The sequence below is a fragment of the Magnolia sinica genome, chromosome 5 (assembly GCF_029962835.1).
Source record: "Magnolia sinica isolate HGM2019 chromosome 5, MsV1, whole genome shotgun sequence".
Taxonomy (NCBI): domain Eukaryota; kingdom Viridiplantae; phylum Streptophyta; class Magnoliopsida; order Magnoliales; family Magnoliaceae; genus Magnolia; species Magnolia sinica.
In genome coordinates this window covers 55,858,330-55,882,725 of record NC_080577.1, presented here as the reverse complement: position 1 = coordinate 55,882,725, position 24,396 = coordinate 55,858,330, and the positions used below count along the sequence as shown (strand labels likewise).

The window sequence follows — 24,396 nt, the reverse complement described above, 5'->3', positions numbered from 1 at the left end:
TGGATTGGGTCAATTTTTGGTCATCTGAGTGGTACTTTGATGCTCTTTCATACCAGATTGGAATCATTGTATTCCGAGACCATTTGGGCATCTATAAGTGGGATCAAAGTCGTTGGTCATGAATGTTTCATTCATCTCCTTGTCCAATAGTAACCCTCATAACTCTCTCTCTAGAGGTCAAATTTAGACTATTTGAGGATATTGGAATGGCAACATGTCAAGCTTCCAAATGGGACCAGAATTGCTTAATTCAGAGACCGTTCGATATCCCAAAAGCACGTTAGTACTCTTCGATCGTCATTTCACAACATGGATTGTTAAGCTTTCCAATTTGCGCGATCAAATCAAGAAGCCTATAATTCCATCCTTTGATGTCGCATTGTGTCAATTTTTGGTCATCTGAATGGTACTTTAGTGCTCTTTCATACCTGACTGGAATCATTGTATTTCGAGACCATTTGGGCTTCCATAATTGGGATCGCAGTCGTCGGTCCTGAATGTTTCCTTCATCTCCTCATCCAATAGTAACCCTCATAACTCTCTCTTCAAAGGTCGAATTATACACTATTTCAAGTCATTGGAAGGGTAACTTGTCAAGCTTCCAAATGGGACCATAATTGCCTAATTCAGAGACCGTTCGATATCCCAAAAGCACGTTGGTACACTTCAATCGTCATTTTCAATATGGATTGTTAATCTTTCCAAATTGCGCAATCCAACAGAGACACCTATAACTCCATCCTTTGATGTCGGATTGGTTCAATTTTTGGTCATCTGAATGGTACTTTAGTGCTCTTTCATTCCGGACAGGAATCGTAGTATTCCGAGACCACTTGGGCATTCGTAAGTAGGATCGCAGTCGTCGGTCCTAAATGTTTCCTTCATCTCCTTGTCCAATAGTAACCCTCATAACTCTCTCTTTAGAGGTCGAATTTAGACTATTTTAGGTCATTGGAATGGTAACTTGTCAAGCTTCCAAATGGGACCTGAATTGCTTAATTTAGAGAACGTTCGATATCCTAAAAGCACATTGGAACTCTTCGATCATCATTTTTCAAAATGGATTGTTAATCTTTCCAAATTGCGTGATCCAATGGAGACGCCTATAACTCCATCCTTTGATGTCAGATTGGGTGGATTTTTGGTCATCTGAATGGGACTTTAATGCTCTTTCATTCCTGACTGGAATCGTCGTATTCGGAGACCATTTGGGCATCCATAAGTGGGATCGCAGTCGTCGGTCCTGAATGTTTCCTTCATCTCCTTGTCCAATAGTAACCCTCATAACTCTCTCTTCAGAGGTCGAATTTAGACTATTTCAGGTCATTGGAATGGTAACTTGTCAAGCTTCCAAATGGGACCTGAATTGCTTAATTCAAAGAACGTTCGATATCCTAAAAGCACGTTGGAACTTTTTGATCGTCATTTTTCAATTTGGATTGTTAATCTTTCTAAATTCCGCGATCCAACGAAGACGCCTATAAATCCATCCTATGAGGTCAGATTGGGTTAGTTTTTGGTCATCTGAATGGTTCTTTAGTGCTCTTTCATTCCTAACTAGAATCATTGTATTCCGAGACCATTTGGGCATCTGTAAGTGGGATCGCAGTCGTCGGTCCTGAATGTTTCCTTCATCTCCTTATCCAATAGTAACCCTCATAACTCTCTATTCAGAGGTCAAATTTATACAATTTCAAGACATTGGAATGGTAACTTGTCAAGCTTCCAAATGGGACCAAAATTGCTTAATTCAGAGACCGTTTGATATCCTAAAAGCACATTGGTACTCTTCGATCGTCATTTTTCAATATGGATTGTTAATCTATCCAAATTGCATGATCCAACAGAGACGCCTATAACTCCATCGTTTGATTTCTGATTAGGTTAATTTTTGGTCATCCGAATGGTACTTTAATGCTCTTTCATACCAGATTAGAATTGCTGTATTCCGAGACCATTTGGGCATCTGTAAGTGGGATCGCAGTCGTTGGTCTTGAATGTTTCCTTCATCTCCTTGTCCAATAGTAACCCTCATACCTCTCGCCAGAAGTTGAATTTTGACTATTTGAGGATATTGGAATGGTAGCTTGTCAAGCTTCCAAATGGGACTAGAATTGCTTAATTCAGAGACCGTTCGATATACCAAAAGCACATTAGAACTCTTAGATCATCATTTTTCAATATGGATTATTAATCTTTCCAAATTGGGCGATCCAACAGAGACACCTATAACTCCATCCTTTGTTGTCGGATTGGGTCAATTTTTGGTCATCTAAATGGTACTTTAATTCTCTTTCATTCCTGACTGGAATCATCGTATCCGATACTATTTGGGCATCCGTAAGTGGGATCGCAGTCCTCGGTCCTGATTGTTTCCTTCATCTCCTTGTCAAATAGTAACCCTCATAACTCTCTCTTCAGAGGTCGAATTTAGACTATTTCACGTCATTAGAATGGAAACTTGTCAATCTTTCAAATGGGACCATAATAGCCTAATTCAGAGACCGGTCGATATCACAAAAGCACGTTGGAAATCTTCGATTGTCATTTTTCAATATGGATTGTTAAGCTTTCCAAATTGCACGGTCCAACGGAGACGCCTATAACTCCATCCTTTGATGTCGGATTGGGTCAATTTTTGGTCATCTGAATGTTACTTTGTGCTCTTTCATTACTAACTGGAATCATTGTATTTCGCCACCATTTGGGCATCCGTAAGTCGGATCACAGTCGTCGAAAGTCTTCGATCATCATTTTCCAATCTCGATCGTTAATCTTTTAAAATCGCGTGACGCGAATAAAATGCCCATAACTCCCTCATTACATGTCAGATTGGGAAGATTTTAGGATCATTGGAAAGGTGATTTAGTGATATTTCCATCCCCACTGGAATTGTCACATTCTCATATTGTATGGGCCTCCAAAAGTGGGGTGAGAGTAAATGGTTCAGAAATTTTCAAACATCCCCAATTCCCATGAAAACCTCATAACTCCCTCATTGGAGGTTAGATTTGGACGATTTTTAGCTCGTTGGAAAGGTAACTTGACAAGCTTTCAAATGAAAAAATAATTGCCTAATTCAGAGACCGTTTGATATCCCAAAAGCATGGTGGAAATCTTTGGTCATCATTTTCCAATCTCGATCGTTAATCTTTCGAAATCTAGTGATGTGAATTAAGTGCTCATAACTCCCTCGTTATATGTCAGATTGGGTTGATTTTAGGATCATTGAAAAGGTGAGTCAATGATCTTTCAATCCCCACTGAAATCGTCGCATTCTGAGACTGTTTGGGCCTCCATAGGTGGGTTGAGAGTAAATGGCCTAGAATTTTTCTGACATCCCCACTTCCCATGAAAACCCTCATAACTCCCTCATTGGAAGTCGGATTTGGACATTTTTATCTCGTTTGAGAGGTAACTTGATAAGCTTTCAAATGGAAAAAGAATCGCCTGATTTGGAGACTTTTTGATATCTCAAAAGCACGGTAGAAGTCTTCGATCGTCATTTTTCAATCTCGATCGTTAATCTTTTGAAATTGCATGACGCAAATAAAATGCCCATAACTCTCTCGTTATATGTCAAATTGGGTCGAGTTTAGGTTCATTGGAATGGTGATTCAGTGCTCTTTCAATCCCCACTGGAATCCTTGAATTCCAAGACCGTTTGGGCATCCAAAAGTGGGGTGAAAGTAAATGGTCCAAAATTGTTCCGACATCCCCTATTCCCACGAAACCCTCTTAACTTCGTCATTGGAGGTTGGATTTGGACAATTCTTTTCTCGTTGGAATGGTAACTTGGCAAGCTTTCATATGAAAAATGAATCGCCTGATTCGGAGACCGTTTGGTATCCCAAAACTAGGGTGGAAGTCTTCAATCGTCATTTTCCAATCTCGAATGTTAATCTTTCAAAATCACGTTACGCGGAAAAAAAATGCCTATAACTCCCTCGTTATATGTCGGATTGGGTTGATTTTAGGATCATTGGAAAGTTGAGTCAATGATCTTTCAATAACCACTGGAATTGTCACATTTTGAGATTGTTTAGGCCTCCAAAAGTGGTGTGAGAGTAAGTGGTTTAGAATTTTTCCTACATCTCCAATTCCCACGAAAACCCTTATAACTCCCTCATTGGAGGTCGGATTTGGACAATTTTTACCTCATTGGAGAGGTAACTTAACAAGCTTTCAAATGAAAAATGAATCGCCTGATTTAGTACTGTTTGATATTCCAAAAGCATGGTAGAATTCTTCAACTGTCATTTTCCAATCTCGATCGTTAATCTTTCGAAATCGGGTGACACAAATACAATGCGCATAACTCCCTCATTATATGTCAGATTGGGTCGATTTATGGTTCATTGAAAATGTGAGTCAGTGATCTTTTAATCCCCACTGGAATCTCGCATTCCGAGACCGTTTGGGCATCCAAAAGTGGGGTGAGAGTAAATGGTCCAGAATTTTTTCAACGTCCCATGTTCCCATAAAAACCCTCATAACTCCCTTATTGGCGGTCGGCTTTGGACGATTGTTAGCTCGTTGGAACGGTAACTTGACAAGCTTACAAATGAAAAAAGAATCACCCGATTCAGACACCGCTTGATATCCCAAAAATCATATTGAATGGGCAATCTTAACCATCTGATTTCCCATTACTTTTGCACTGGTGAACAATTTATTTAGCAGTCCCCACCAATTGGACAATCAGGAAGATTTAATCACAGTGCAATTTTCAGCTCACCACCAGGAGCTAATCTAATATCTTTTTCAAGTCTGGCAAGATCTTGTACGGGGCACCATTACGAGTGGCATGATCAAGTATTGTCTCTTATTTTCATTTACTGCGACTGATCGAAGATTGAAAATGCCAAAAATTAGCATTGTTAGGTAAATCTAGTATTTTCTCTTTTGAATTACCAGTAGACAAGAGATCTATTATGGCTGCTTGCAAGAGTAGGATCTTAAATCATACTCTCCCCATGTGCTGATGTGGCATTACCACTTGAGAGTCTGATTTGCTTTACAAGTTTTGATTTCGGCAGGCTCGAGCTTGGCCCATTGACAACCCTATTCACTGCAACCTAAAGAATTTAGCTTTACGAGTAGTTAGGGTTGCTAAGAATGTTAACTTGAGTTTAGGTTCTTTACATCTTTGTCAGTGATTTGCTTCTCCATTTGGTGCAATATGCATGTTCATTGCTTACCCTCATCTTTTTCAGGTGGTTGTTTTTCTACATACAGTGATCACTACATTTGAAATATTGGATTGATAGCCATGGGTATGAAAAGTGGATTGATGGCCATATTGTTGCACTAAGGTTTTTGATGATGTGGCACCAAGTCCTCACTACACCAAAATTTCTATGTAATATTACCATTAAAAGTAACTAGACCCAACATAATTTTAACCAGGTCCAAGATGGATCCAACACAAAACAGACTAGATCCAATTTTAACCGGATCCAAAAATGGCATATGCGAACTCAGCCCGATTTTAACAGGTCTGAAATTTTGGACTTGGACCTATTAAAATTACCAGGTCTATCAAGAACTTTTGCAACCACCTGTTTTTTGTTACCTTAAAAGAACATATTCTTATGAGTTTAAAAAGGTTGAAATATATGTTCTCCATTCCATGCATTACATGCCGAGCTTGACCCAAAATGCTGGTCTGTTTGATATAGCACCTTCACTTGTCATTTAATTAACAAAGCTTGTAAAAAAAATTCTTACTTCAAGAGTTCCTATAAATAGGGAGACTGCTGGTCTTGTTAGAAGAAAAAATATTTGATGCAATTTTAACCTTTTATCAATTGAAGTTTTCCATTGATGTGATTATTAGAATCACTTACTCAAGAAGATAAATGGAGGAATGATGGATGTGCTTTCTAGGAATTGGTAATAGAATGGTGTGCTTTCTAGGAATTATTAACCTTTTCCCCTTCCTATAGTTCTGTTACATCCATGACTTGCTGTGCATTATGAAATGTCACCATTTAATATAAAGTTGATGGTGTTGCATTGGAGTTCTCTTATGTTGAGATTTGAAGTTGGTAATAGAATGAGCCTATCCTTTTAAAGTGAGAATGTCTTGCTTCTGCTTCTTCAATTTGAAGAAATTTAAGTTGGGCATGTTTCCTAATCAACCGAAACTGGTGTTATGATGCGACTGTGGACATGGATTTTGTAACCTTGATGAGAGAGAGAGAGAGAGAGAGAGAGAGAGAGAGAGAGATGATCATCTTCCTTAGTGAATATCATCTTCTATTCAGTATGCATTTTCTTCCTTTTCTTCTTCTTTAAGTTGTTGTCTAATGAATTCAATACCATTATCTTCTATTCTTCTCTATTTCTTTTTTCTTTTTACTTTTTGGTTGGAGATACTATACACATACAATGCTCAGACTGCATGGTTAGAGGGTTCAACTATTTGGGATTTTAGTTTGTACAAGTGGGGTCATGGTTCAATGATCCAAAGCCCAAACCACTTAAACCATAGACATAATGAACCTCACCCTGGATGGCCGATGCATTAAAATTTGTCAAATTGGAAAATTGTAGCAATAAGTTTTTCGATCTTTTTTCTGGTTGAATCAGAGACATTACTGTATATTTTTTTCTTAACCATTATTTTTTTCTGAACCATAGCTCTTCTTCTCCATTCAACTGTTTCGGCTTCATGACTTTTCCATTAAAAACCCATCAATTTAACTCCTATGTAATTTTTACATTTTGGAACCTTAAGGGACTGAGTATACCATTCATATATGCATCTGCTGCCCACACTCCTATATAAATTTGTCTAAAATTAGCAAAAGATAGTTTGACCCAGGAGAATCTGTAAATTCTTCACTCTTCACTTTCTTAGATACTTTCCTTTTTCTTTTATTTTCTTTAAGGTTAACTGCATTAGTAAAACAAGGGGATTAGAGGATCTTAGATGCATTATATTTACTAAAAATGGACTGTGTGATGATGTAATTAGGTATTTTCTTGCCATGCAGTGTTACTGTTTTATGGAAAATTCCAAAGCATCTATTCCTTGGAGGATGATGACAAATTGCTCTCTGAGTCTTGGACTCGTTTCCAAAAATGGATTGTGTGATGATGTAATCAGGTTTGTTTTATGGTTGTTTGTATGTTGGTAGATCAGGTTGAATGTTGGAATTCATGTTCAGCCTACGAGATCAGGTTTAAGAATGCATGTATATGCCCAATCTGTAAAAGGGTCAGTGGAGTGTGGCACATTTACAGCTAAATGAGTCAGGTTAGACTTGATGAATTTTAATTGAGCCTGTTGGCGGAGAGAGTAATGGATTTTGGGTTGGGTTTTGGTGGGAATTTTTTAACTAAGCTATCGGCATTTATCTTGTGCAGATACCTTGCACCTGAGTATGCAGAGAATGACATAGTTTCCGTAAGGACAGATGTTTATTCATTTGGCATTGTTCTGTTGCAACTGATATCAGGACGCAATGTGATCAATCAAAATCAAGAAGAGCAAAGCCAGTCTCTACTTCAATGGGTATGAAATTTGTGGATATATGTTGGTCACAAACTCTTTTTAATTAAGTTGTGAAAGAGAAATGCCCCACACTCTTTCTCATGGCATATATTTGTAGAATCCATGAGATTCATCAGTTGGTCCACTTAGAGTTTGTGTCTTGTCCTAAAAATCAGGCTAGTTGAATCAACAAGTGGCAAAATGTATGTTGAATGTAGGTTGTTGGTTCTCTCTTTTTCTAACTACCCATTTCATGTACTTTTGGCCCATCTAATGAATGGACCAGCTGATTCTTGGGCTATGGAACAAACTTTTTGGGATCCCCTATGAAAAATATGGTTCTTGCATGTGTCATGTCAGCACATGTGGGGGCGTTTGTGTTGTTTGCCTCAAGATGGGTGTCCAGAGACAGCATTCCTCATTCTCAATCTCTCTTTTACTATGGAATGCATTGCAGATGTTGGTTATATATGGATGTTAGATATTGCTATATTAGTTGGTCCTTATGAAATTCTTTGTCCTGATTTCGACCAATATATCTACGCTTTTACTTATATTTTAGGCAGAAGTGCTGATTGAAAAGCTTTCATTACATGAATTGATTAATCCTTGTATTGGAGAATCCTACGACACACACGAACTATACCATATGGCTAGCACAATGTACTTACGTGTTAGGAGAAAGCTGGAAATGCGCCCATCCAGGAGAGATGTAACTGATTGAGACTTGGTACTTTTTTTTGTGATTTTTAGTTGCAAAATGTCAAATGTTAGTTTCTTGTTTGTAAACAATGGTTTTCATCTAATCTAACAGTGAATCTAACAGTGAGGTGTAGCAGAATACATTCATGTAAAGCCTTATTAATCTTTTATATTAAGATATATTAAGCTATATTGGGAAGTGAGTTAATGAATTCATGAATCCATACATGTAGCAACTCATGTTCATGAATTGAGAGTCTGTTGAAAATCAAATCAATAATTGAGCATCCTGTTTTGTGCTTGAAGTTTGTCTCTGTCTGTATATTAGCATTAGCAACATCACTTGTAATTTGTAAATGGTCATGGAAAACCAACATTTGTCGAAAAAATTGTTGACGGCTGGATGGTAACAGTTCCATCGGTCTACACAAGTGACCCTGGCTATGTCAAAAAATTCGTTTTGTCTTTTTTTTTTTTTGTAACTGATGAGTTTGAAGCTGATTTTTATCATTTTGCATAATTACATCGTAGCAATTAATTTTGCTATTTTTTGGTCTGTGTTTCTATTGTTATCTCCTTCTTGACATGCGGGATAGTGGAAAACCACTTAGAATCTCTTGATTTGTGTGTGTTCTTTGAGTAGGTTGTGCAAGTGCACATTGCTTTTCTCATGCTTTTAATGTCAATTGCAGCCTCATCTAATTTTCTTAGTAGAGATTGGAAATAGGGAGCGAAAGTGATCATTAAATGCTTCACAACACATTTCAATTTAGTTCTGATTTTATGTTAATTTTAGAAAGTTGAGATATTGTTGAGCGACTACAGATTTTATACTTTTGAGCAAAAAATTTCAGACTATAGAGAATTCTATTCTTGTTTTCTTTTTTTTCTGTTTTAGTCAAGTGTTCATTCTTTTAGAGCTCATCTTGGAAAGAACCACTAGTTTTGATGTTGTTTTGGTTTTGGAAATGGGATGTTTGGCTTTTATAGCTTCAAAAAGTTGGGCTGATTGGATTTTTCTTTTCGCTTTCAAATTAAAAGATGCTTTGGTGTTGTTAGTTACTGGTGAACAGAGAAGTCATTGGTGAGTTTTTTTATGCTCTTCTATTTTTAGCGAATCACACCTCAGAGACAATACAAGCAGTAAATTTAATTTCCCTTTGAAACAGTAGATTCAACAACTTCACACCTGAAAGCCCCTCCTGATGCTATTAAAATGATACGTCGAAGTACACCCTCTGGCAAGCCCCAGAGACACTAGAGACAGAATGAACTCTTACCTTCTCTAAGCGGTTTTCGTGAACTTGAGCCACATATTCTAAGATGGGTATTCAAATAGTTAAACAGACAAATAAGAAAAAATATCTATCATATGCCACTGGTAAGGAAATAAATGAAACTGAAGAATAAGCTTCTAACTATAAGCAGATGGTGACTTCCTAACAATAAGCTTATATTCTTGAAATATAGCAAAATGTTCTGAATATGCAGGAAGTATTTTTACTTTATAGTTGTGTGCCAGAGGAAGTACAGAAGGACCTCCAGCAATCAGGGTCTCTTTATTCACCAATGCTATGTCTTTCCCTGCCTCTATTGCAGCCACGATAGGCTTTGAAAAAAGAAAGAGGTTAATACTCAACCAGCTTGGTATTAATTTTCGTGTGTAAGATGAATTTTCAAATCAGGACATATACCAAGATGCATAATCTATGGTGCAAAAATAAATTGTATTATCTGTAAGAGAATTTTATTATGATCAATCAAAAGGACTTCTGCTTTTACCTTCAAACCTGCACAACCTACTATTCCTGTGACTACTATGACAGCATCTGGGTGGCGAGCAACCTGAAATTTTTTAAAGCTATGATTTTGAAATCACATACTTGGCATACAAATACTTTGAATCAGACTGTCCAAATTACAGAACCCAATTTAGATATATTGTGAAAAAAATTACACTTATTTGATTAGCTGACTATATGATTGATGGACATTTATTGGAGAGGTTAAAAACGAAAAGATCTAACTGTACTATTTCAACAAGTGTCCACAATCAGTGGTAAGAATTTGTTGGCCAATCTGATTCTCAGAGTGTGACATTCCCTATTCTTTTCTTCTTTCTTTCTTTTGTGTGTGTGTGTGTCTTTGACCGTGTTTAACTCAAAAGGTCAGGACTGTACCAGTTGTTTTCTCTTTTGTATCATTATTGACTAATGGAAATTTGGGGATTAACAAGCACGCCTTCAGGTTCCTGAAACAGTTGTCCAGCAGATGTTTTTGCTAAACAGACTTGATGTGGAGCTTTGTAAGCATGCTCAGGACATCTTTGCACAGCAGTGGAAACATCTTGCCGAGAAGTTGATTAAAGTGGTAAGTCTGGATTCCTAAGATTGTGTTAGGTCACATATGATACAAATCACTCGTATTTAGTTGGCTATCTTCCTGAAGATCCACCACACGCTTCTCTTGGAGAGTGTAAAATTATAGCGTATCTAGCAAAGCTGTTCCAGCCCCCCGCTTCGCCGTTCTGTTTAGATGATCAGTTTCAAATGTATTGTAACCATTGGAATGGAAAACTAGCTAGAAGATTAAGACGTGTTTGAATGTACAGTTTAATAGAATCAAAATAGTTAAATGACAGAGAGTGAATGGCCAAAAGTGGAGGTGGGGGCATTGTGGTCTGTAATAATAACCAACTGCCAATTACAATTCCATGTGTCTCAAGTTGGCTTGAAACAATGAAAATTGCTTCTGCACCCCTTCCATGAAAATCTCTCTCTACACTCTAAAAACACCTAAACGCCCCAGAGAAAGCCCAAAAGCTTCATTTTATATCTCTGAGCTGCGATGGAGAATGCGATGCTCTAAGGAAAGGCTAGTTAGGATGGTCCGAACCGGTGAGATCTTACCCTTGGTTTCTTTTCGTAGTTAGCTTAATCTTAGTATTAGTTTTGATCTCATATCTTTCTTTTCTAGTTCATCTCATTTCTTTTCCTTTTGCTAGATTCATCCATCAATCTTTTCAAAACTCTTTGCATCTTGCTCCCCTATGGAACAAGCTTGTATTGTAGATCAATAGCAAAATTCCGTAAGGAGGCACATTGTTGCTACTTCTGTGTTGTTTTATTTTCTTGTAGCACTATTCATCTAGGAAAGAGGTTGCAGTAAGCTCAGGTATTCAAGTAGGGTTAGGTTTTCACTTCGTAAAAGTGGGATCCCTTGGTTTAGTGGTCCAAATAGTTGTTATGCCTAGATCCACTTTACACTGGCCCACAACCAAAAACCCACATGTGGGAAAATCCTAACCCTTCAATGTGAGCCTAGCATATGCTGTTGAGAAAAGAAGTATAACAACAATCCACATTCTGATGGGATTTCCTCCCAGGACTCGACTGGTCGGGAGCCTTGCTCGACCGGTCGTGGGTGGCGCCCGATCGGTCGAGTGGGGCTTGACTCAAAGTCCAACGACCATCTGATTATTTTCTCCGAGGTGCTTGACCATTCGAGGGAGGTGCTCGACTAGTCTAGTGAGCCGCTCGACCGGTCGAGGACCCTACTTGACCAATCGAGGTTACACAAATTCGTTCCACGATTTTGTGCGGATTGCAGAATTTTGAGGCCCTTTTGCAAGGGGTGTGAAATGGAGTTTCCTAAACTATAAATAGGAGGTGCTTAGCGCTTTCTAGGTAAGTAAGAGGGTTTCCTAAAGCTTTGCAAGGGTTTAGGGTTATCAAAGGTGTGAGTGAGAGAGAAAGAAAAAGAGGAAGCTTGTGAAAGGGAGGTTATGCTCGTAGAGGTGATCTACTATATCTCAGTGCTTCCACGTCCTCATAATCGGTGAGATCTCTCCATTTTTCCTTTATTCTCTTATTGTTTATCCACTCTTGCATAAGTGAAGAAGGTTGTAATGTTTTACTTCATAGTGGATTGTTGATCTAGACGAGGTTCCATGGTTTTTTATCTAGACGAGGTCCCATGGTTTTTACCTCTTTGAGGGTTTTCTACGTAAAAATCTCTTCTGTTGTGTGGTTTATGCTTTGATTTATTTCATTGCTTTATTATCCCATAATTCTGGTTTGCTTTGGGAGGCTAGATCCTAAGGTTTTGTACAAGACCCCCAACAAAGTGATATCAGAGATAAGTTCATTGAACGGGAAAGATCGGTTTTGAATTATGGAAGGTGGCTCATCAAGGATGATCGACCTCAATGGTTCTAACTGGACCATATGGAAGGCTAAGATGGAGGACTTGCTTTATTGCAAGGACCTATATTCTCCAATTTTAGGTGTATCAACAAAATCCAAGGATATGTCTGATGATGATTTGAAGAAGATGGACCGAAAGGTTGTGGGGTTTATTAGACAATGGCTAAATGATTCTGTGTTCCACTATGTGTCTACGGAGACCTCAGCCGCTAGCCTATAGCTGAAATTGGAAGGGTTGTATGAGAGGAAGACAGCCGGTAATAAAATCTTTCTGATAAGACGACTTGTGAATCTCAAGTTCAAAGATGGTGGTTTTGTTGTCGAGCACATAAATGAGGTCAGCAATATAGTGAACCAGCTCTCCGCTATGAAGATGGTCCTAGATGATGAATTGCAAGCTTTGTTATTGCTTAGTTCACTGCCTAACAGTTGGGAGACATTGGTGGTGTCTCTAAGTAACTTCGCGCCAGACAGAAAGATATCCATGAAACAGGTAACCAATTGTCTCTTCAATGAGGAGACAAGGAGAAAGTCGCAGGGGTCTACTCAGCAAGAGGCCCTTGTGACACAGGAACGAGGGAGAGGAAAGAATAGGAAGGGCGGGAAGGCCCGAGATAAATCAAGAGGCAAGTCGAATACTAGGAAGGATGTTAAATGCTGGAATTGTGGCAAGAGGGCCACTACAAGCATCATGTTGTGGTAAGAAGAACGACAAGAAAGGAAAAGGAAAGGAGAAGGAAGATGAATCAGATTTCACTGCGATTGCTTCAGATAGTGACGTTGTAGTTATTCTTTCAGCAGATCATGATGTATGTCTCATGGCTACGAGTCAGAACACCGACTGGTTGATAGACTCAGGAGCTTCTTTTCATGTGACTCCACGCAGGGACTTCTTCACAAGCTACAAGTCAAGTGACTTTGGGACCATGAAGATGAGAAATTCTGGTATATCGAAGATCGTAGGGGTCAGTGATATTTGTGTGAAGACCGATATGGGCTGCACATTGGTTCTCGGGGATGTAAGGCATATCTCAGACCTTCGCCTCAACATGATGTTGACGGGAAGGCTGGATGATGATAGCTATGAAAGCCGGTTTGCTGGTGGGCGCTGGAAGCTCATTAAGGATTCGTTGATCACAACTAGAGGGAAGAAGTGTTACACCCTTTACAAGGTAAGTGTCAATGTATGCAAGGGTGGGTTGAACGTAGCGGAAGATTCAACTATTGACATGTGGCACAAGCATCTAGGCCATATGAGTGAAAAAGGGCTTCAGGTACTAGCGAAGAAGCGGCTCCTTCCAGACGTGACAGGTATACCTCTCAAAACCTGTATTGATTGTTTATCAGGGAAACAGCATAGAGTTTCATTTGTTAAAACTGCTTCTCATGTTAATAAAGTGCATACATTAGATTTGGTTTATTCTGATGTTTGTAGTCCTATGAGGACAAAAACCTTGGGTGGGGCATTGTATTTTGTCACTTTTATAAATGATGCATCTAGGAGGGTTTGAGTTTATGCTTTGAAATCCAAGGACGAGGTCTTTGGTGTATTTAAATTGCTTCATGCTATGGTTGAGAGAGAGATAAGTAGATCATTGAAGTGCATCAGCACTGACAATGGTGGTGAATACATTGGTGACTTTAATGAGTATTATAAGTCCCTGGGTATACGGCATAAACAGAAGGTTCCCAAGACCCCCCCTCCAGCATAATGGTGTGGCTAAGCGAATGAATTGCACCATTGTTGAGAGAATCAGATACATGTTATCCCATGCGAAATTGCCCAAAATGTTCTTGGGAGAAGCAATTTGATAAATAGGTCTCCATTAGCCCCGTTGAATGGAGAAGTACCTGAGAAGGTGTGGACTGGATAAGATCCATCGTACAATTATCTCAGGGTGTTTGGATGTAGGGCATCCGTTCACATACCAAAGGACAAGAGATCCAATCTCGATATGAAGATCAGGCAGTGTGTATTCTTGGGGTACGGTGATGAAAATTTTGGTTACAGATTGTAGGATCCGACCGAGAGGAAGCTCGTCAGGAGCAGAGATATGATTTTCTTTGAAGATCAGTGTATACAAGACATTGGTAAGCTAGAGAAGAACCAGCCTAGTCTCCTCTCGTGGTGCCTGATGACAGGGGAGTACAACAAGGTGCAGAGGACGAGGGAGTTTCTTCAGAAGATGGACCAGCGGAGCAGCCCCCACTTGATCCACCTGTTGAGCTACAGGTGAGGAGGTCATCTACGGACAAATAGCCGTCCAAGAGGTACTTGCCGCATGAGTACATTATGCTCACTGCTGGGGGAGAGCCAGAAGACTATTTGGAGGCCCTAGCCGACGAGCATAAGGGGGAGTGGTTGAAAGCTATGCAAGAGGAGATGGAATCCTTGTATAAGAACCACACCTATGATATGGTGAAATTGCCTAAGGGTAAGAAAGCTTTGAGCAACAAGTGGGTGTTCAGAAAGAAGGTTGAGTAGAAGAATTCATAGACGAGGTTCAAGGCCAGACTTGTAGTGAAAGGGTTTAGTCAGAGGAAAGGCTTAGACTTTGAGGAGATATTCTCACCAGTGGTGAAGATGAATCCATACGGGTGTTGCTTGGGTTGGTAGCTAGCATGGATCTGGAGCTGAGCAGTTAGATGTTAAAACTGCCTTCCTCCATGGTGACCTAGAAGAAGAGATCTACATGCACCAACCAGAGGGGTTCGAAGTCAAGGGCAAAAAGCATATGGTGTGTAGGATGAGGAAGAGCTTGTATGGGCTGAAACAAGCTCCACGACAATGGTACAAGAAGTTTGACTCGTTTATGTTGAAGCATGGGTATGACAGAATGGAGTCGGACCACTGTGTGTTCACGCGTAGGTTCTCAAATGGTGATTTCTTAGTTCTTCTGTTATACGTTGATGACATGCTCATCATGGGAAAAGACATCAAGAAGATTGACAGGCTGAAACAGGAGTTAGGCAAATTATTCACGATGCAAGACTTAAGCCTGGTTAAACAGATCCTAGGAATGGAGATAACCTGTGCGGAAGTAGCAGGAGGCTTTGGCTATCACAAGAGCGGTATATTGAGAAAGTCCTGAGCGGTTCAATATGAATGCAGCGAAGCCGGTCAGTACTCCATTGGATGGTCACTTCAGATTGAGCGACAAGCAGTGTCCCAAGATGAAGGCAGAGGTGGAAGAGATGCAGAAGATACCCTACGCGTCAGCTGTAGGAAGTTTGATGTATGCTATGGTGTGTACACGCCTAAACATAGCATATGCAGTTGCTGTAGTCAGCCGGTATCTTGCTAATCCTAGCAAAGAGCATTGGGCAGCGGTGAAATGGATACTGCAGTATCTAAGAGCTTATCCAGGTAGAGCGTATGCTATGGTGACGGAAAACCTGTGTTAGAGGGCTACATAGATGCAGATATGGAAGGCGACATAGACTCCAGGAAGTCTACATCGGGGTTCATGTTCACGTTTGCAGGGGGAGCAGTTTCTTGGCAGAGCAAGCTACAGAAGGTCGTAGCATTGTCGACGACATAGGCCGAGTATATTGCAGTCACAAAGGCATATAAAGAGATAATTTGGATGAAGAGGTTCCTACAGGAAATTAGCCTGAAGCAGGATCAGCACGTGGTCTATTACGATAATCAGAGTGCTATACACTTGAGCAAGAATCCAAGTCAGCACTCCAAGTCGAAGCACATAGAGATTCGGTATCACTAGATCAGGGATACTTTGTAACAGAAGGTGTTACAACTTGAGAAGGTCCACACGGACAATAATGGGTCAAACATGATGACCAAGGCTTTGCTCAAGGGTAAATTTGAGGTTTGTAGAAACCAGGCTGGCTTAAGGAAGGTGAATCCCTCCTGGGTCGGAAAGGGGGAGTTTTGATGGGATTTCCTCCCAGGACTCGACCAGTCGTGACCCTCGCTCAACCGGTCGTGGGTGGCGCTCGACCGGTCGAGGACCTTGCTCAACCAGTCGAGGTTACACAAATTCGTTCTGCGATTTTGTGCGGATTGCAAAATTTTGAGGCCCTTTCGTAAGGGGTGCGAAATGGAGTTTCCTAAACTATAAATAAGAGGTGTCTAGGGCTTTCTGGGTAAGGCAAGAGGGTTTCCTAAAGCTTTGCAAGGGTTTGCTAAAGGGTTTAGGGTTATCAAAGGTGTGAGAGAGAGAGAGAGGAAGCTTGTGGAAGGGAGGTTATGCTCGTAAAGGTGATCTACTATATCTCAGCGCTTCCACGTCCTCGTAATCGGTGAGATCTCTCCATTGTTCCTTTATTCTCTTATTGTTTATCCACTCCTGCGTGAGTGAAAAAAGGTTGTAACATTCTACTTCATAGTAGATTTTTGATCTGGACGAGGTCCCGTGGTTTTTACCTCTTTGAGGGTTTTCCACGTAAAAATCTCTTGTATCGTGTGGTTTATGCTTTAATTTATTTCATTGCTTTATTATCCCATAATTCTGGTTTGTTTTGGGAGGCTAGATCCTAAGGTTTTGTGCAAGGCCCCCAACACATTCAACCAATACAAAAGCTAGAGATCAAATGGATATGATCTTCCAATATGGGGGATATTGGTTGTATAGACCATCCACATAGGGACCAATCAAATCAATAGCTTGGGTAATTGAAACACAGACCTCACAATGCATACAAGCCACACCTCCACCAAAAGGGGGTCCTAAGATGGGCCGTACAGGTCACAACCAGCCAGTGGAAGGTCAGATCGAAATCAGTCATCTGACTGCACTGCAGTGAGGCCTACAAATCCAATTGGATCACCAAAAGCAGCGATTGATTGGACTTTTTATGGCTATGTACAAACCATATGAGTGAAAGAGGGCTTTTGTACAAACAATACATCCCTAGGGTCATGCACTTGTATAATTGGTCTTTGAGTAGTATTTGGACTCTTTTATTTGGTTTCGTTGTTTAAGCTTCTTCCTTTCTTTTTTACATCTTTAAATAGGTTAAATGAGTGAAGGGAGTATGTGTGTCGACCAATAGGATTAGAGTATTTATTTTCACTTGCGTTTCTTGTATGAGTTATATGATACTAAGTGACACTCAAGTTGGCTGTGCAAATAGCTTATGAATGATTTGGATGGCAAATGAAGTCATTCTATTAAAAATTTTATGGGCCATGAAATTTTTTACTATACCGATATTTGTGTTTTCCCTTCATATAGGTCTATGTGACCATATCAACAGGTTGATGTCAAATAATCATTATAGTTGACCCTATGAAGCTTTTAATCATAGGCGTTCAATGACCCTTGTTTCCTGTGGTGTGGTCTATATATTGTGTCTGCTTCATTTTTGGCCTCATACCATAAAATTAGTTGGCAATGCATACAGCATCGAGGTGGGCCCCACTATCAGGGTACCAACCACCTCGTTGGTTCTATGTCCTAGCCGAATCAAGCCCATCTCCATCCACCCAAGTGGTGGTCTGGTGTTGTGTGGGGCATTGTGGGGCTTCCCGTGATGTCTATGTTTTATGTTTATGCCAGCACATTTTAGGGCATGAACCCAGAAAATGAAGCAGATCCAAAGGTCAAGTGGACCACACCACAGGAAACAGTGGGATATTGACGTTGACCATAGAAACCTTCCTAGCAACGTAATGTTTATTTGCCATCCAACCTATTGATAAGGTCACACCTAGATGACAGGAAAACACAAATATCAACATGATCCAAAACTTATGACCCCCATGAAGTTTTTAGTGGTGGGCATTCAATCCCTGCTATGTGGTCCACTTGAGATTTGGATTTACTTCATTTTTGGGACAATGCCCTAAAAGGAGCTAGAAAAACTGATGGATGGCATGGATATACAACATACATCAAGGTGGGCCCTGCGATGCCTAACAAATCACCACACCACTGGGTAGGCTAAGCTTTGTCCAAGCCTAGCTCTCATTGTTAAATGAAGACTGGCCTAGAGATGTGACGGCGAAAATAATCCAACCCGAGTCTGGCCCTAACTCCTTTATGTTAGCGAGAACCCCAGGGATAAAAATATTAGTTGGACACATTAGGCCTACCATCATGATTATATGATGTTTGCTCTAATCATTAGACTCCAGGCCAATATTTAAGTAAAAGGCCCAAAAGTCAAACCAACTTGTGATTCAAATGGGCTACACCAAGGGAAACAATTTGGAGGGTGGGGTTGCTTTGGACATTGTTTTCAATCATGTGGTCCAACTGAATCATAGATGGGGCTAGTTTTTGAGCCCTAGGCTTAAAATGAGTTGACGAGCGTATTTCACATAAACATTGTGGTCGATCCCACCCTTTTTGAAAGAGGTATCTGTAAATATTGTATTAATAATTATTTTGTAAAATTTCCTTTTTTAATTAAAGCTCGTGTGTATGATACAGGGCATGCTTAGGCTTAAAATGCAGGCCCGTTTCCCAATCAGTCAGGACGTGGAACGTGTACTGTACAACGTAGCCCGAATGTGGCCCGGCCCGCCTATGACCCTAGTAAGGAGAGATCATATAATACAAAAGAAACTTATACCTGGGAGGGCCCCACCATGTTGTTTACGTTAAATCCACCCTAACCACCAAATGTGTCATCCTATTTTAGGTCCAGGAACCAAAAATCTGCTCCATTCATTGTTAAGGTAAAACCACACAATTAGAGAAACAATATACAGGGCAACTTTCACCCTTCAAACTGTTTCTCTTGGTGTGGCCCCACCTAAATGACATGGGCCTAAATTTGGGTCAAAGGTCTAAGTTTTGGTGTAGCATTTAAATGGCTAGAATGGATTTTATATACTCATCATAGTAGCCCTATAAAAATCAATGGTGGATATCTCTCCCAACTCTTTCCGTGTGTGCCCTACCTTGGTTACAAGCCACCCTACTTTTTTAGCTCCATGCTTAAACGTGAGATTACATATCTAATGGTTTTCACATATAACATAGTAGGCCCCGTTAGATATCAAGGATTACATCTTGGCTATGACCCCAAACCAGCAATATGGGTGCGACCTTGACTCTAGGGCCCTCCTTGATGCAGTTTAGAAGCTTATTTTAGGGCATGGTCCCAAAATTCAAGACGATACAAATTTCAAGTGGACACACTGCAGGAAACAATAGTTGTTGATCATTAAAATCCTCCCCCCCCCCCTTCAAAATCTGCTTAAAGCACTCTCCCACTCCGATTTTAAAGACCTTGATCCATATCAGTTTTGAATCAAGCTTATATTTGTTTTTCCCTTTTATCCAGGTTTGTGACCCTAGGAAAATTTTAATTACGACTGTTCAATGACCACTATTATCCTGTGGTGTGGTCTTCAAATTTTTATCCACTTCATTTTTGGGACCATGCCCTAAAATAAGATGGCCAAACCATTGGACGACATGGATATACATCAAGGTGGGCCTACAGTTAAGGTCGCACGACATAGCTGGTTCGAGGGGTTGCAGCTAGGTGGTGCTCAAAGTGAAGGTTGGCATAGGTAAAATTCCTTTTTAAGGGTTGTGGGGTTATGGTCCACCTAGTGGATAAGTTCTAATTTATTAAGTGAATGGATCTCCTTGGATGTTGAACCAACGATAAGTTTTTTTTATGTATGAAAATCATACATATTCACTCATCAATGGCTATACATTGTTTTCTATGGTGATGGTCACTTTAGTGGATAAGTTGCCTCATGGTGGGGGCAACTTTTGGAGGATTGGGATTTGGCAAGCACTTAATTGGTAGGATTTGTCTGCTTGGTGGACCTTAAACTATGGTCCAACCAATTGGACTCAAGACATTCTCTTTTTTAATATATTAGCATAAACCATTATGAGAAGAACACCCACCCTTGATTTCTTAGCGTCCGGGTACAATCTAGCAAAAAAGAAGGTCCGTTAGACCCAGGTGTAAGGGAATCCTTATGGCTGCTTCTTAAGGCAAATGCCCACCTTTGGATCAGTAAAATTGTTCATATATTGAGGACCATGCAAGGGGGATTGAAGCCGATAAATGTCTACATCGGACTATCCTAACCATTGAATTGAGTCTAGTTAATTCGCATTTTGTTAGAGGAATAGGTTGTTCAAATGGGGAGAAATTCGGCTTGGCCGATGTGATATGTCTCAATGGAATAGTGAACATTAATTTATGATAGTTTCTTTGGTGCATAAGCCACTGCTAGACTTCTCACAAACATAACAGTGGGCCCACCTAGGTTCCAACTTAGGGCGCATCCGTTTTGTGAGCTCAGTTTAGGACGTCATAAAGCCAAAAATGAGTCGAATTCAATACTCCAGTGGGCCGAAATAGTGAGGATTGAACGACCACAGTTGAAATATTTGTGGGGCTTCAGAAGATTTGAATAAGGCTAATATTTGTGTTTTCAGTTCATCCCAGTAGGAATGACGTTATGAACGGTATGGATGGCATGTAAACATCATTGACGACCCAGGGAGTTTCAACGGTAGGAATTTCCCTACCCACCTTTTCCTTTAGTGCGGCCCACTTGAGTCTTGGATCCTATTCGATTTTGGTCTCAAGACCTAAAATGAGCTCACAAAATGGATGGACAGGGTGGATTTCCAACAAACATCATGGCGGGCCCCACCTACGTTTCCAGCGCAGGAACTTCGTGGCTTTAGCCGGAAATCCGCAGAAGCGGATGGTGTCCTACCCCGCCCGGACCAAAATCCATCGGGGCGGGGCTCTATGGCCCCAAGGTGTTGTAATGGTTTTATCCACGCCGTCCATCCATATTTGGAGATAATTTTAAGGTATGAAAGCAAAATTGAGGTAGAACCAAGGCTTAAGTGGACCATAAAGTTGGAAATGAATGTCCATCATTAAAAGCTTCCTAGGTCTGCAGAAGTTTCGGATCAAGCTGATATTTTTTTTCGCTTCATCCAGATCTACATGACCTTATGAGTAGGTTGGATGGTAAAAACATGACCTTATAAGGAGGTTGGATGGTAAAAAAACATCACGTTGGCCCTTAGAGATGTTTCAACGGTGAGTGTCATTATAACTGCTGCTTCTTTTCATGTGGTTCACTGGAGAATTATTCCTTCCTCAATTTTTGGATAGTGTCATAAATTGATCTGAGAAAATATATGAACGGCTTGGATAAAACCATTACATCACTGTGGGCCCCACAGAGCCCTACCCGGACGGATTATTGTCCGGGCAGGATAGGACGCAATCCGCTTTCCAAATTCGCATCTCTTACATTTCCTTAAATGACCAAAATATCCTTAACCGTCATTTTTGCTTTTGCTTGCCGACTAAGCAACCTCTCTCTCTCTCTCTCTCTCTGAAAGCCACTCCTCTCTCTCCCTCTCTGAAAACCTCTCCTTCAATCTCTCTCTCTCTCTGTGAGAACCTCTCCTTCCTTCTCCCCCCTGCTCTCTCTCCAAACCTCTCTCTCTCCCTCTGCCATGACTGCCGGCAACCTCGACGATGCGGGATGAAAAGGTGATGGCTCCAGCGTCATCGAAAATTCAAGGCTTCGGCCGTCAGCGATAGGATGCGAGTACAAGACGTCGATAATGGCTGATGGGCAAGAAAGAACGAGATGCAAGCCATCACCGACGCCTGCATCATCGAAAGATGATAATAGCTACCGGCCTCTAACAATCGCAGGTAAGACGAAGTAAAATTCCTAGTGGGACTGAAATCCTCACATATTTTGGATTTTAGGATTCAAATCCCTAATCTCTGATTTTGGGAATCGAAATTCCCATGGCCTGATTTGGGAATAATTAATCCGGAATTCCCAATTCTTAGATTTGAGATTTGATATTCCAATTCCTGAATTTAGAGTTTCGAAAATCTCTGATTTGGGGATCAAGGTCCCTGATGTCTGAATTTGGAAATTAGAATCCCTAGAGTCTGGATTTAGGGATCAAAAACCCTAATTTATATTCTGGACACTGAATTCCAGATGTGGGATTCAAAATCTCAGTTGTCTGTTTTGGGAGTGAAAATCCCTATGGCTGGATTTGAGATCCGAAATCCCAATGTCTGGATTGGCTGGATTCGATCATCCATACCTATTGCACAGTGGCTCTGATACCAACTGTAATATTTTCTTAATGCAGAATTGCCGAAGGATCTTGTTGTGCATTAGATATGGAGATCTGAAGAAGTGAATTGCTTACCTTGCTGTGATGCCATTGCTATAGATAGGGATGCTAAGGTCTTCCTTTCCTAACACCCTTTAGAGAAGATACGATAGGGCTAAACCTTTTGTCGATAGTGTTAGATTGGGGACCCAGCCCTGTTAATATAGGTTAAAGGGGTGAGGAGTTTGAAACCTATCAAAACTTCTCTCCCAAAGGCTCCACACGAATTGGTAATTCCGGTTCCTCTAAAACACTGTGTGCATATCATAGTTGTAGCACTCCACCCCTTACACGAATTTCTGGATGTATCACAATGTAGTGGGGCCCGCTGGTGCACCCGATCACATTATCCAACCGTTAGGACAATCTAGACCGTTGATCAATAAGGCCCACCTTATAGAGTTCTTACAGGCCACACTGATTAGACCTTCTGTCTCAAAGAGATGGCTAAAACCTCTTTTTAGTTTTTCGTTTGTCTGTGTACCCCTTCATTGATTCTGTCTATGGTATGCTTTTAAGAATCGGATGAGTCTGATACGACTTTTATGAGTCGACTTGGTCTCTGTCAGACCCGATCCAGTTCGATACCACGAGTCAGCCCCCTATTTAGCCCAGACTCAAATGAGTGGCGACTTCACTCCGGGCTGAACGGGTCAGGTTAATTCACTAAGTCTTTTAACCATGCTCTGCGGCCTACTTGAGTGAAACAACCAGAAGGTAATGTTATCTAAACCGTGTGGCCCACCTGAGCTGATGGGAATCTCGCATGCCATACACAAGTGCCATATTTGCTCGTACATGAAAACAATGGTCGGTTTAAAAATACTTGTCAACAATACACAGTCTAATGTACATTGTGTCCATTTTGTATGGTCCTAATTTTTGGCACAAGGTCAGCTCCATAGTGAGGGCAATGGCTCAAAAGTTACACCATTTGGCATACTGTCCTATGCATGGCCTTTTTTGGATGGTCAATATATCTAGAGAAATGGTTCTCAAAATTGTTTATGGATTGAATAGTTGTGAAAACACCCATTTGCAGCATTTTTTTCGAGAAACGGACCATCCATGAGGTGGACTGAATTGGTTTGTCCAACAGTTCACAGTCTAATGTACATGTGTCTCCATTTTGAGGAGTGTATGGTCCTACTTTTTGGCACCAAGTCATCTCCATAGAGAGGGCTATGACCCAAAACTTACACCATTTGGCATGCTATCCTATGTATGGCCTTTTTTGGATGGTCAATAAATCTATAGAAAAGGTCTTGAAAATTATTTATGGATTGAGTGGTTAGAAACACCCATCTCCTGCGTTTTTTGAGAAATGGACCATCCATAGGCGGCCTATGAATCGGTCAGTCCAACAGTCAGTCTAATGTACATGTGTGTCCATTTGGAGGAGTGTACAGTCCTATTTTTGGCACCAGGCCATCAACATAGCGAGGGCCATGGCCTAAAAGTCACACCATTTGGCATACTTTCCTACTCATCACTTTTTTTTATAAAAAAATGTCAATAAATTTAGAGAAATGGTCCTGAAAGTTGTTTATGGATTGAATGGTTAGAAACACCCATTTGATTCTCTCTTTTTTTTCAATGGATTGATTAGTCCAGATTGATTCACTTATTTTGCCCTTCTTGGTTATAAGGTCGGCACCATTCATTAAATGGTGCTCGATGTACATACAATGGTTCTGCCTCAAAAGATTTATAGGAATAGATTTATTAAATGGTGCTCGATGAAATCTTACAAGGCTCATGAGATCTTTGCAACAAACAAGTTGTTCTCTTGTGTTGGATGTATATCTCCACGGAGTGATTATTCAGAAAACTGGTTTCACCGTGATTCAGAATTCACTAAATTATAGATTTT

The 24,396-nt window shown here is 40.4% G+C and overlaps 1 long non-coding RNA gene across 2 annotated transcripts in view; it reads left to right on the top strand.

The window, feature by feature from the left end:
* The first annotated feature begins 6,476 nt into the window (after positions 1–6,476).
* Positions 6,477–24,396, top strand: part of LOC131246054 (uncharacterized) — a 59,579-nt gene continuing 41,659 nt past the window's right edge. The window contains exons 1-3 of one of the 2 annotated variants that reach the window (XR_009171131.1): positions 6,477–7,264; positions 7,375–7,522; positions 10,451–10,573. This is a non-coding gene — a long non-coding RNA (uncharacterized LOC131246054). Of the gene's footprint in view, positions 7,265–7,374; positions 7,523–10,450; positions 10,574–21,870; positions 22,042–24,396 lie in introns of those variants that run through there. The other variant, XR_009171132.1, reaches the window with a different exon arrangement.